At 52.0% G+C, this 12,434-nt stretch overlaps 1 protein-coding gene across 2 annotated transcripts in view; it reads right to left on the bottom strand.

Annotated features, from left to right (window-relative positions):
- LOC134984617 (uncharacterized) overlaps nt 1-12,434 on the bottom strand; it is an 86,804-nt gene that overhangs the window by 338 nt on the left and 74,032 nt on the right. The window lies entirely within an intron of this gene.

Below are 12,434 nucleotides of genomic sequence, written 5' to 3'. Positions count from 1 at the left end.
TTTTTTGCTGATGTGGATAGCAAATATTAAACTAATAACATTAATATATTTGTCTCTATTACAGTGAAAACAAAGTTTCAGCTAGCAGAAATAATGTGTTCACATGATTACCATTATAGCACTGTAATGTGATGCTGGTATTATACATAAATTCATAAATCAAAACATATGAATTAAATGAATGGTACAATCAAGAAAAAAGAGGTAGTGCAAAGAGAATTAATATATAGTCAGAGATAAACAGGAGAGGAAAATAAATTATTGTATATAGGAAAATATAATAAAGTATAATATGCTGCGGCCCGAAAGGGCACTTGCTAAGTCAGATTATATCTTTGTATGGGTTTTTACAAGATTGGCATTACATCACTCTGATACAATTATAGTGTTGATATTAAGTATCAGCACAAAGATAAATAAATCATTATTTCTGCTAGCTGAAACTTTGTTTTCACTGTAATAGAGACAAATATATTAATGTTATTAGTTTAATATTTGCTATCCACATCAGCAAAAAATATTTACTAGCAGTACTATCAGGGGACTATTCAGTACTATTTGAGGGAGCTAAATGTGTATACTAAGTGAGATGGATGTATGGAGTCAGAAGGATGTTGTAACAAGGTGGGATTGTTGTGGTGACTGAATGGGATGGTTGTGGGCACTGTGTGGGATGGGAGCACCACAAAACTGCACAGACCTTCAGTTGCATAGACTGCATGTGTGTATTCCAATGAGCACACAAATCTGTGAATTAGCAGCTCCACCATTGTGTGAGTGACAGCAATCTCACTCTGTGAGAGTGCTGAATCTGCACTTACCCACAGGCTGTGATGGCATACCATATCTGTATTGCGCAAGGAACACGTCCATTAAGGCGTCAGCCTTAATGATCAGAATTTCATTGCTTTTTGGAGTTTGAGTGGAAGAGTTACAACAGGTTTCTGAAATTTCGATCATGTCTAAGAAGCCTTAATGGGACATGTGAAACCGTAAGGTTTTTTGTCTATGGAATTTCATCGCTTTTTTTAAATTTATTTTTTTTATTCAGAAATGTAAAATTTCACTGTAAGAATAAACATTTGATTTTTTAAATGTTTAATGAAAATGTTCGTATAACATCACTGTTCTGTGCAAAATAATTTTATTAACCAAACCAAATTGTTTAAGGTCCGTACACACTTAACGATTTAATGAGCGACGTCGCTCATTTTCCCCCTCCTTGAGCGACGTCGCTCGTTTTATCGTTAAGTGTGTATGCAGCCAGCGACAAACGATTCGCGGCCCCGCGGGTCGGCAACAATCGTCGCTGTCGGTAGTGCATGCAAGAAGGATGTGGACTGTCGTCCATGACCTTCATGCAGGGCTGGCGGGGGCGTGACGTCACTGAGCGATATGAGCGGTAATATCGCTCAGTGTGTACAGTCGGCCGCCGGCCGGCCCAGGAGGGGAAACATTAGACGATGTCGCCCACAGAGCGACATCGTTTAATGTGTATGGGCCTTTAGACTTTGGTCAAAATATTTTGCTGCATTTGCAGCTGATGCAGGGAGGGGGGTAGGCGGCAGCAGCCTGTGACTGAGGCTGGAGGTAGGCGTGAAATGCGTTGCTTGTACGTGTGAGTGCGTGGTGTCAGGTGCTGCGCGTGTATATGTGTGTGTGTCAGGTGCTGCCTGTGTATGTGTGTCAGGTCCTGTGTGTGTGTGTGTGTGTGTGTGTGTGTCAGGTGCTGCGTGTATATATGAGTGTGTCTGATGGTGCGTGTGTATGCGTCAGCTGCCGCACGTCTGTGTGTCAGGTGTTGCGGGTGTATATGTGTGTGAGTATCAGGTGCTCCGCGTGTGTACAAGTGTATGTCTGGTGCTGTGCATGAATACGTATGTCTGTGTCAGGTACTGCGCGTGTACATGAGTGTGCGTCAGGTGCTGCGCGTGTACATGAGTGTGCGTCAGGTGCTGCGTGTGAACATGAGTGTGCATTAGGTGCTGCGCGTGTACATGAGTGCGCATTAGGTGACGCACGTGTACATGAGTGTGCGTCAGGTGCTGCGTGTGAACATGAGTGTGCATTAGGTGCTGCGCGTGTACATGAGTGTGCGTCAGGTGCTGCGTGTGTACATGAGTGTGCATCAGGTGCTGCGTGTGTACATGAGTGTGCACTAGATGCTGCACGTGTACATGAGTGTGCGTCAGGTGCTGCGTGTGTACATGAGTGTGCATCAGGTGCTGCGCGTGTACATGAGTGTGCGGCAGGTGCTGCGTGTGTACATGAGTGTGCGTCAGGTGCTGCGTGTGTACATGTGTGCATTAGATGCTGCACGTGTACGAGTGTGCGTCAGGTGCTGCGTGTGTACATGAGTGTGCGTCAGGTGCTGCGTGTGTACATGAGTGTGCATCAGGTGCTGCGCGTGTACATGAGTGTGCGTCAGGTGCTGCGTGTGTACATGAGTGTGCGTCAGGTGCTGCGTGTGTACATGAGTGTGCGTCAGGTGCTGCGCGTGTACATGTGTGTGTGAGTAAGGTGCTGCGTGTATATGCATGTGTCAGGTGCTGCGTGTATATGTATGTGTCAGGTGCTGCGTGTATATGCATGTGCCAGGTGCTGCGTGTATATGCATGTGTCAGGTGCTGCGTGTATATGCATGTGTCAGGTGCTGCGTGTATATGCATGTGTCAGGTGCTGCGTGTATATGCATGTGTCAGGTGCTGCGTGTATATGCATGTGTCAGGTGCTGCGTGTATATGCATGTGTCAGGTGCTGCGTGTATATGCATGTGTCAGGTGCTGCGTGTATATGCATGTGTCAGGTGCTGCGTGTATATGTATGTGTCAGGTGCTGCGTGTATATGTATGTGTCAGGTGCTGCGTGTATATGCATTTGTCAGGTGCTGCGTGTATATGTATGTGTCAGGTGCTGCGTGTATATGCATGTGTCAGGTGCTGCGTGTATATGCATGTGTCAGGTGCTGCGTGTATATGTATGTGTCAGGTGCTGCGTGTATATGCATGTGTCAGGTGCTGCGTGTATATGCATGTGTCAGGTGCTGCGTGTATATGCATGTGTCAGGTGCTGTGTGTATATGCATGTGTCAGGTGCTGCATGTTTATTTTATTGTGTCTGATGCTACGTGTGTGTGTCAGGTGTCGCACATGTATATGTGTGTGTGTCAGGTGTTGCGCGTGTATGTGTATGTCAGGTGCCGTTCCCCTTCTTCCCATCCCAGCTCTCTCTGTAGAATACAGCTCTGCACCCAGAGAGAGGGAAAGACCAGGGGGCTGATCACTGCACTGCTCACTTTTTGGTCATGAGTTCGGCCTTCTGTTTCTTCCAGTGCTGTGTTCCTGCAGCCTAGCCCTCCCTGATGTGCCAGAGAATCAGCCCTTCCTTCCCCTGCCAGAGAGAGAGAGCCCGAGGCAGAGACACTCTTCCCGTAGCTGGCCTACCCCCAGTACTTCAGCACTGGCCATGTGGCAGTCAACAAAGGAGACCAGCAGGGCATACTTGCCTACTCTCCCGGAATGGCCGGGAGGCTCCCAAAAATCAGGTGACCCTCCCGGCCCCACGGAAGAGCAGGCAAGTCTCCCGGAACGAGCTGTCACCCTGCCCGTCCGCCCACTTACTGTGTAAAGTGGGTGGTCCGGGCAGTTGAAGACAAGATTCTTGTCATAGCCACGCCCCCTGCAGTGTAATGCCGGGGATCGCGGCATTACAGAGCGGGGGCGTGGCTTAAACTATGTGACATGTAACTCCGCTCCTGGCCCGCCCCGCCTACGGTCCACCTCCTCCCCACGCCAGAGCCTGCCCCTGCCCCCCTGCTGAGCCGACCTGGCTGCTCTCTCCCGCAGAGAGCAGCCAGAATATCGGCAAGTATGCAGCAGGGGGTTCTGGCAGCATCAGCTGTGGCCGCAGCTGGATCCGGGAGGCCTGCAGTGTCTGAGGTGGGCAGCACTTCCTCCGCCACTGTCACCTTCCCCTGCCGGAGAGAAAGCCAGAGACATACCCTTCCTGCAGCTGGGCTACCCCTATCACCTCAGCGCTGGACGGGCAGAAGTCTATGGAGGGGACCGGCAGGGGTTTCGGGCTGCAGGAGCAGCAACCGCAGCCAGATCAGGGAGGCCTGCAGGGTCAGAGCTGGGCAGCACTTCCACCAACACTGTCACCTCTGTGCTGGGCATGTTCACCAGTCCGTACGGACGGAGGTGTCCACAACAGGCAGCAGTATAATGAGTCAGACAAACTCATTACACGCTGCCCACTGCTGCGCCGCATGCCCTCGATGGAGGAAGCCTAGATGTGGTCCCCAGCGGCAGCGAGGGAGAAGGGTGATCACATCACCCTTCAACCCGGCACCTCACAATCAGCTGGGGATCTGCAGTAGCTTCATCTCTCTCTCCCTCTCTGACAGCACAGCAGCCCCTCTGGGTCCCATGTAGCTCTGCCCCCTGCTCACAGTTCACTCGGCCTCTCCTGATTAAAAAGAAAATAAGAGCCTGACCTGCTGCTCAGATGCGAGGAGGGGACGGGCGGTAGGTCCTCTGTGAGTGCACTACACAGCAAAATTAACTGACTCCTCACAACAGTGTGGACTGCGGGCGACGTCAGATGCCAATTTGGTTGTGCTTGCCGCACTACCTGCCCATCAAGCCCAACGTGGTGCCATGGTGCCAGCCCCGCCCACTATACGGATTCCATTTTGTATTAGGAACCCTATAACAGCATTCCGACATCCCTCCCTATGACGCTGCCATCCATACACTGCCGCTCTCATACATCCGCACATCGCCGCTCTCATACATCCGCACACTGCCGCTCTCACACAACTGTACACTGCCGCTCTCATACATCCGCACACTGCCGCTCTCATACATCCATACACTGCTGCTCTCATACATCCATACACTGCCGCTCTCATACATCCGCACACTGCCGCTCTCCTACATCCATACACTGCTGCTCTCATACATCCATACACTGCCGCTCTCATACATCCGTACACTGCCGCTCTCATACATCCGCACACTGCCGCTCTCCTACATCCATACACTGCCGCTCTCATACATCCGCACACTGCCGCTCTCATACATCCGCACACTGCCGCTCTCACACAACTGTACACTGCTGCTCTCATACATCCATACACTGCCGCTCTCATACATCCGCACACTGCCGCTCTCACACAACTGTACACTGCTGCTCTCATACATCCATACACTGCCGCTCTCATACATCCATACACTGCCGCTCTCATACATCCATACACTGCCGCTCTCATACATCCATACACTGCCACTCTCATACATCCATACACTGCTGCTCTCATACATCCATACACTGCTGCTCTCATACATCCGTACACTGCCGCTCTCATACATCCGTACACCGGCGCTCTCATACATCCGCACACTGCCGCTCTCATACATCCGCACACTGCCGCTCTCACACAACTGTACACTGCTGCTCTCATACATCCATACACTGCCGCTCTCCTACATCCATACACTGCCACTCTCACACAACTGTACACTGCTGCTCTCATACATCCATACACTGCCGCTCTCATACATCCGTACACTGCCGCTCTCACACATCCACACACTGCCGCTCTCATACATCCGCATACTGCTGCTCTCATACATCCGTACACTGCCGCTCTCACACATCCACACACTGCCGCTCTCATACATCCGCATACTGCTGCTCTCATACATCCATACACTGCCGCTCTCCTACATCCATACACTGCTGCTCTCATACATCCGTACACTGCCGCTCTCATACATCCATACACTGCCGCTCTCATACATCCGTACACTGCCGCTCTCATACATCCGTACACTGCTGCTCTCATACATCCGTACACTGCCGCTCTCATACATCCGTACACTGCCGCTCTCATACATCCGTACACTGCTGCTCTCATACATCCATACACTGCTGCTCTCATACATCCGTACACTGCCGCTCTCATACATCCGTACACCGGCGCTCTCATACATCCGCACACTGCCGCTCTCATACATCCGCACACTGCCGCTCTCACACAACTGTACACTGCTGCTCTCATACATCCATACACTGCCGCTCTCCTACATCCATACACTGCCACTCTCACACAACTGTACACTGCTGCTCTCATACATCCATACACTGCCGCTCTCACACAACTGTACACTGTTGCTCTCATACATCCGCACACTGCCGCTCTCATACATCCGTACACTGCCGCTCTCATACATCCATACACTGCCGCTCTCATACATCCGCACACTGCCGCTCTCATACATCCGCACACTGCCGCTCTCATACATCCGTACACTGCCGCTCTCATACATCCGTACACTGCCGCTCTCATACATCCATACACTGCCACTCTCATACATCCGTACACTGTTGCTCTCATACATCCATACACTGCCGCTCTCACACAACTGTACACTGCCGCTCTCATACATCCGTACACTGCCGCTCTCATACATCCGTACACTGCCGCTCTCATACATCCGTACACTGTTGCTCTCATACATCCATACACTGCCGCTCTCACACAACTGTACACTGCCGCTCTCATACATCCGCACACTGCCGCTCTCCTACATCCATACACTGCTGCTCTCATACATCCGCACACTGCCGCTCTCATACATCCGCACACTGCCGCTCTCATACATCCATACACTGCCGCTCTCATACATCCGTACACTGTTGCTCTCATACATCCGCACACTGCCGCTCTCATACATCCGTACACTGTTGCTCTCATACATCCGCACACTGCCGCTCTCATACATCCGTACACTGCCGCTCTCATACATCCGCACACTGCCGCTCTCATACATCCGCACACTGCCGCTCTCATACATCCATACACTGCCGCTCTCATACATCTGCACACTGCCGCTCTCCTACATCCATACACTGCTGCTCTCATACATCCGCACACTGCCGCTCTCATACATCCGTACACTGTTGCTCTCATACATCCGCACACTGCCGCTCTCATACATCCGTACACTGCCGCTCTCATACATCCATACACTGCCGCTCTCATACATCCGCACACTGCCGCTCTCACACAACTGTACACTGTTGCTCTCATACATCCGCACACTGCCGCTCTCATACATCCGTACACTGCCGCTCTCCTACATCCATACACTGCTGCTCTCATACATCCATACACTGCCGCTCTCACACAACTGTACACTGCCGCTCTCATACATCCGCACACTGCCGCTCTCCTACATCCATACACTGCTGCTCTCATACATCCGTACACTGCCGCTCTCATACATCCATACACTGCTGCTCTCATACATCCGTACACTGCCGCTCTCATACATCCATACACCGCCGCTCTCATACATCCGTACACTGCCGCTCTCATACATCCACACACTGCTGCTCTCATACATCCGTACACTGCCGCTCTCATACATCCGTACACCGCCGCTCTCCTACATCCATACACTGCTGCTCTCATACATCCGTACACTGCCGCTCTCATACATCCATACACTGCTGCTCTCATACATCCGTACACTGCCGCTCTCATACATCCATACACCGCCGCTCTCATACATCCATACACTGCCGCTCTCATACATCCGTACACTGCCGCTCTCATACATCCACACACTGCTGCTCTCATACATCCACACACTGCTGCTCTCATACATCCGTACACTGCCGCTCTCATACATCCATACACCGCCGCTCTCATACATCCGTACACTGCTGCTCTCATACATCCGTACACTGCTGCTCTCATACATCCATACACTGCTGCTCTCATACATCCGTACACTGCTGCTCTCATACATCCGTACACTGCCGCTCTCATACATCCGTACACCGGCGCTCTCATACATCCGCACACTGCCGCTCTCATACATCCGCACACTGCCGCTCTCATACATCCGTACACCGGCGCTCTCACACAACTGTACACTGCTGCTCTCATACATCCATACACTGCCGCTCTCCTACATCCATACACTGCCACTCTCACACAACTGTACACTGCTGCTCTCATACATCCATACACTGCCGCTCTCATACATCCGTACACTGCCGCTCTCACACATCCACACACTGCCGCTCTCATACATCCGCATACTGCCGCTCTCATACATCCGTACACTGCCGCTCTCATACATCCGTACACTGCCGCTCTCATACATCCGCATACTGCCGCTCTCATACATCCGTACACTGCCGCTCTCATACATCCGTACACTGCCGCTCTCATACATCCGCACATCGCCGCTCTCATACATCCGCACACTGCCGCTCTCACACAACTGTACACTGCTGCTCTCATACATCCATACACTGCCGCTCTCATACATCCATACACTGCTGCTCTCATACATCCGTACACTGCCGCTCTCATACATCCATACACTGCCGCTCTCATACATCCATACACTGCTGCTCTCATACATCCATACACTGCCGCTCTCATACATCCATACACTGCTGCTCTCATACATCCGTACACTGCCGCTCTCATACATCCATACACTGCTGCTCTCATACATCCGTACACTGCCGCTCTCCTACATCCATACACTGCTGCTCTCATACATCCGTACACTGCCGCTCTCATACATCCATACACTGCTGCTCTCATACATCCGCACACTGCCGCTCTCATACATCCGCACACTGCCGCTCTCACACAACTGTACACTGTTGCTCTCATACATCCGCACACTGCCGCTCTCATACATCCGTACACTGCCACTCTCATACATCCATACACTGCCGCTCTCATACATCCGCACACTGCCGCTCTCATACATCCGTACACTGCCGCTCTCATACATCCGTACACTGCCGCTCTCCTACATCCATACACTGCTGCTCTCATACATCCGCACACTGCCGCTCTCATACATCCATACACTGCTGCTCTCATACATCCGCACACTGCCGCTCTCATACATCCGCACACTGCCGCTCTCACACAACTGTACACTGTTGCTCTCATACATCCGCACACTGCCGCTCTCATACATCCGTACACTGCCACTCTCATACATCCATACACTGCCGCTCTCATACATCCGCACACTGCCGCTCTCATACATCCGCACACTGCCGCTCTCATACATCCGTACACTGCCGCTCTCATACATCCGTACACTGCCGCTCTCATACATCCATACACTGCCGCTCTCATACATCCGTACACTGCCGCTCTCATACATCCATACACTGCCGCTCTCCTACATCCATACACTGCCACTCTCACACAACTGTACACTGCTGCTCTCATACATCCATACACTGCCGCTCTCACACAACTGTACACTGTTGCTCTCATACATCCGCACACTGCCGCTCTCATACATCCGTACACTGCCACTCTCATACATCCATACACTGCCGCTCTCATACATCCGCACACTGCCGCTCTCATACATCCGCACACTGCCGCTCTCATACATCCGTACACTGCCGCTCTCATACATCCGTACACTGCCGCTCTCCTACATCCATACACTGCTGCTCTCATACATCCGCACACTGCCGCTCTCATACATCCACACACTGCCGCTCTCATACATCCGTACACTGCCGCTCTCATACATCCGCACACTGCCGCTCTCATACATCCATACACTGCCGCTCTCATACATCCGCACACTGCCGCTCTCACACAACTGTACACTGTTGCTCTCATACATCCGCACACTGCCGCTCTCATACATCCGTACACTGCCGCTCTCATACATCCGTACACTGCCGCTCTCATACATCCATACACTGCCGCTCTCATACATCCGTACACTGCCGCTCTCATACATCCGTACACTGCCGCTCTCACACAACTGTACACTGTTGCTCTCATACATCCGCACACTGCCGCTCTCATACATCCGTACACTGCCACTCTCATACATCCATACACTGCCGCTCTCATACATCCATACACTGCCGCTCTCATACATCCGTACACTGCCGCTCTCATACATCCGTACACTGCCGCTCTCATACATCCGCACACTGCCGCTCTCATACATACGCACACTGCCACTCTCATACATCCGCACACTGCCGCTCTCATACATCCATACACTGCCGCTCTCATACATCCATACACTGCCGCTCTCATACATCTGCACACTGCCACTCTCATACATCCGCACACTGCCGCTCTCATACATCCATACAACCCCGCTCTCATACATCTGCACACTGCCGCTCTCATACATCCATACAACCCCGCTCTCATACATCCACACACTGCTGCTCTCATACATCCGCACACTGCCGCTCTCATACATCCGCACACTGCCGCTCTCATACATCCGCACACTGCTGCTCTCATACATACGCACACTGCCGCTCTCATACATCCGTACACTGCCGCTCTCATACATCCGCACACCGGCGCTCTCATACATCCGCACACTGCCGCTCTCATACATCCACACACTGACGCTCTCATACATCCATACACTGCTGCTCTCATACATCCGCACATCGCCGCTCTCATACATCCACACACTGCTGCTCTCATACATCCGCACACTGCCGCTCTCATACATCCGCACACTGCCGCTCTCATACATCCGCACACTGCTGCTCTCATACATACGCACACTGCCGCTCTCATACATCCGTACACTGCCGCTCTCATACATCCGCACACCGGCGCTCTCATACATCCGCACACTGCTGCTCTCATACATCCACACACTGACGCTCTCATACATCCATACACTGCCGCTCTCATACATCCGCACATCGCCGCTCTCATACATCCGCACACTGCCGCTCTCACACAACTGTACACTGCTGCTCTCATACATCCATACACTGCCGCTCTCCTACATCCATACACTGCTGCTCTCATACATCCGTACACTGCCGCTCTCATACATCCATACACTGCCGCTCTCATACATCCGTACACTGCCGCTCTCATACATCCGTACACTGCTGCTCTCATACATCCGTACACTGCCGCTCTCATACATCCGTACACTGCCGCTCTCATACATCCGTACACTGCTGCTCTCATACATCCATACACTGCTGCTCTCATACATCCGTACACTGCCGCTCTCATACATCCACACACTGCCGCTCTCATACATCCGCACACTGCCGCTCTCACACAACTGTACACTGCTGCTCTCATACATCCATACACTGCCGCTCTCCTACATCCATACACTGCCACTCTCACACAACTGTACACTGCTGCTCTCATACATCCATACACTGTTGCTCTCATACATCCGCACACTGCCGCTCTCATACATCCGTACACTGCCGCTCTCATACATCCATACACTGCCGCTCTCATACATCCGCACACTGCCGCTCTCATACATCCGCACACTGCCGCTCTCATACATCCGTACACTGCCGCTCTCATACATCCATACACTGCCGCTCTCATACATCCGTACACTGCCGCTCTCATACATCCGTACACTGCCGCTCTCATACATCCGCACACTGCCGCTCTCATACATCCGCACACTGCCGCTCTCATACATCCGTACACTGCCGCTCTCATACATCCGTACACTGTTGCTCTCATACATCCATACACTGCCGCTCTCATACATCCATACACTGCCGCTCTCATACATCCGTACACTGCCGCTCTCATACATCCGCACACTGCCGCTCTCATACATCCGCACACTGCCGCTCTCATACATCTGCACACTGCCACTCTCATACATCTGCACACTGCCGCTCTCATACATCCGCACACTGCCACTCTCATACATCTGCACACTGCCACTCTCATACATCTGCACACTGCCACTCTCATACATCCGCACACTGCCGCTCTCATACATCCGCACACTGCCGCTCTCATACATCCGCACACTGCCGCTCTCATACATCCGCACACTGCCGCTCTCATACATCCGTACACCGCCGCTCTCATACATCCACACACTGCCGCTCTCATACATCCGCACACCGGCGCTCTCATACATCCGCACACCGGCGCTCTCATACATCCGCACACCGGCGCTCTCATACATCCGCACACTGCCGCTCTCATACATCCGCACACTGCCGCTCTCATACATCCGTACACCGGCGCTCTCACACAACTGTACACTGCTGCTCTCATACATCCGCACACTGCCGCTCTCATACATCCGCACACTGCCGCTCTCATACATCCGTACACCGCCGCTCTCATACATCCACACACTGCTGCTCTCACACAACTGTACACTGTTGCTCTCATATATCCATACACTGCCGCTCTCATACATCCGCACACTGCTGCGCTCACACAACTGTACACTGCTGCTCTCATATATCCATACACTGCCGCTCTCATACATCCGTACAACCCCGCTCTTATACATCCGTACAACCCCGCACTCTTACAGACGCACACTGCCGCACTCTTACAGACGCACACTGCCGCACTCTTACAGACGCAC

This window comes from Pseudophryne corroboree (assembly GCF_028390025.1).
Source record: "Pseudophryne corroboree isolate aPseCor3 chromosome 3 unlocalized genomic scaffold, aPseCor3.hap2 SUPER_3_unloc_7, whole genome shotgun sequence".
NCBI lineage: Eukaryota > Metazoa > Chordata > Amphibia > Anura > Myobatrachidae > Pseudophryne > Pseudophryne corroboree.
This window is presented reverse-complemented; position numbering and strand designations above follow the sequence as displayed.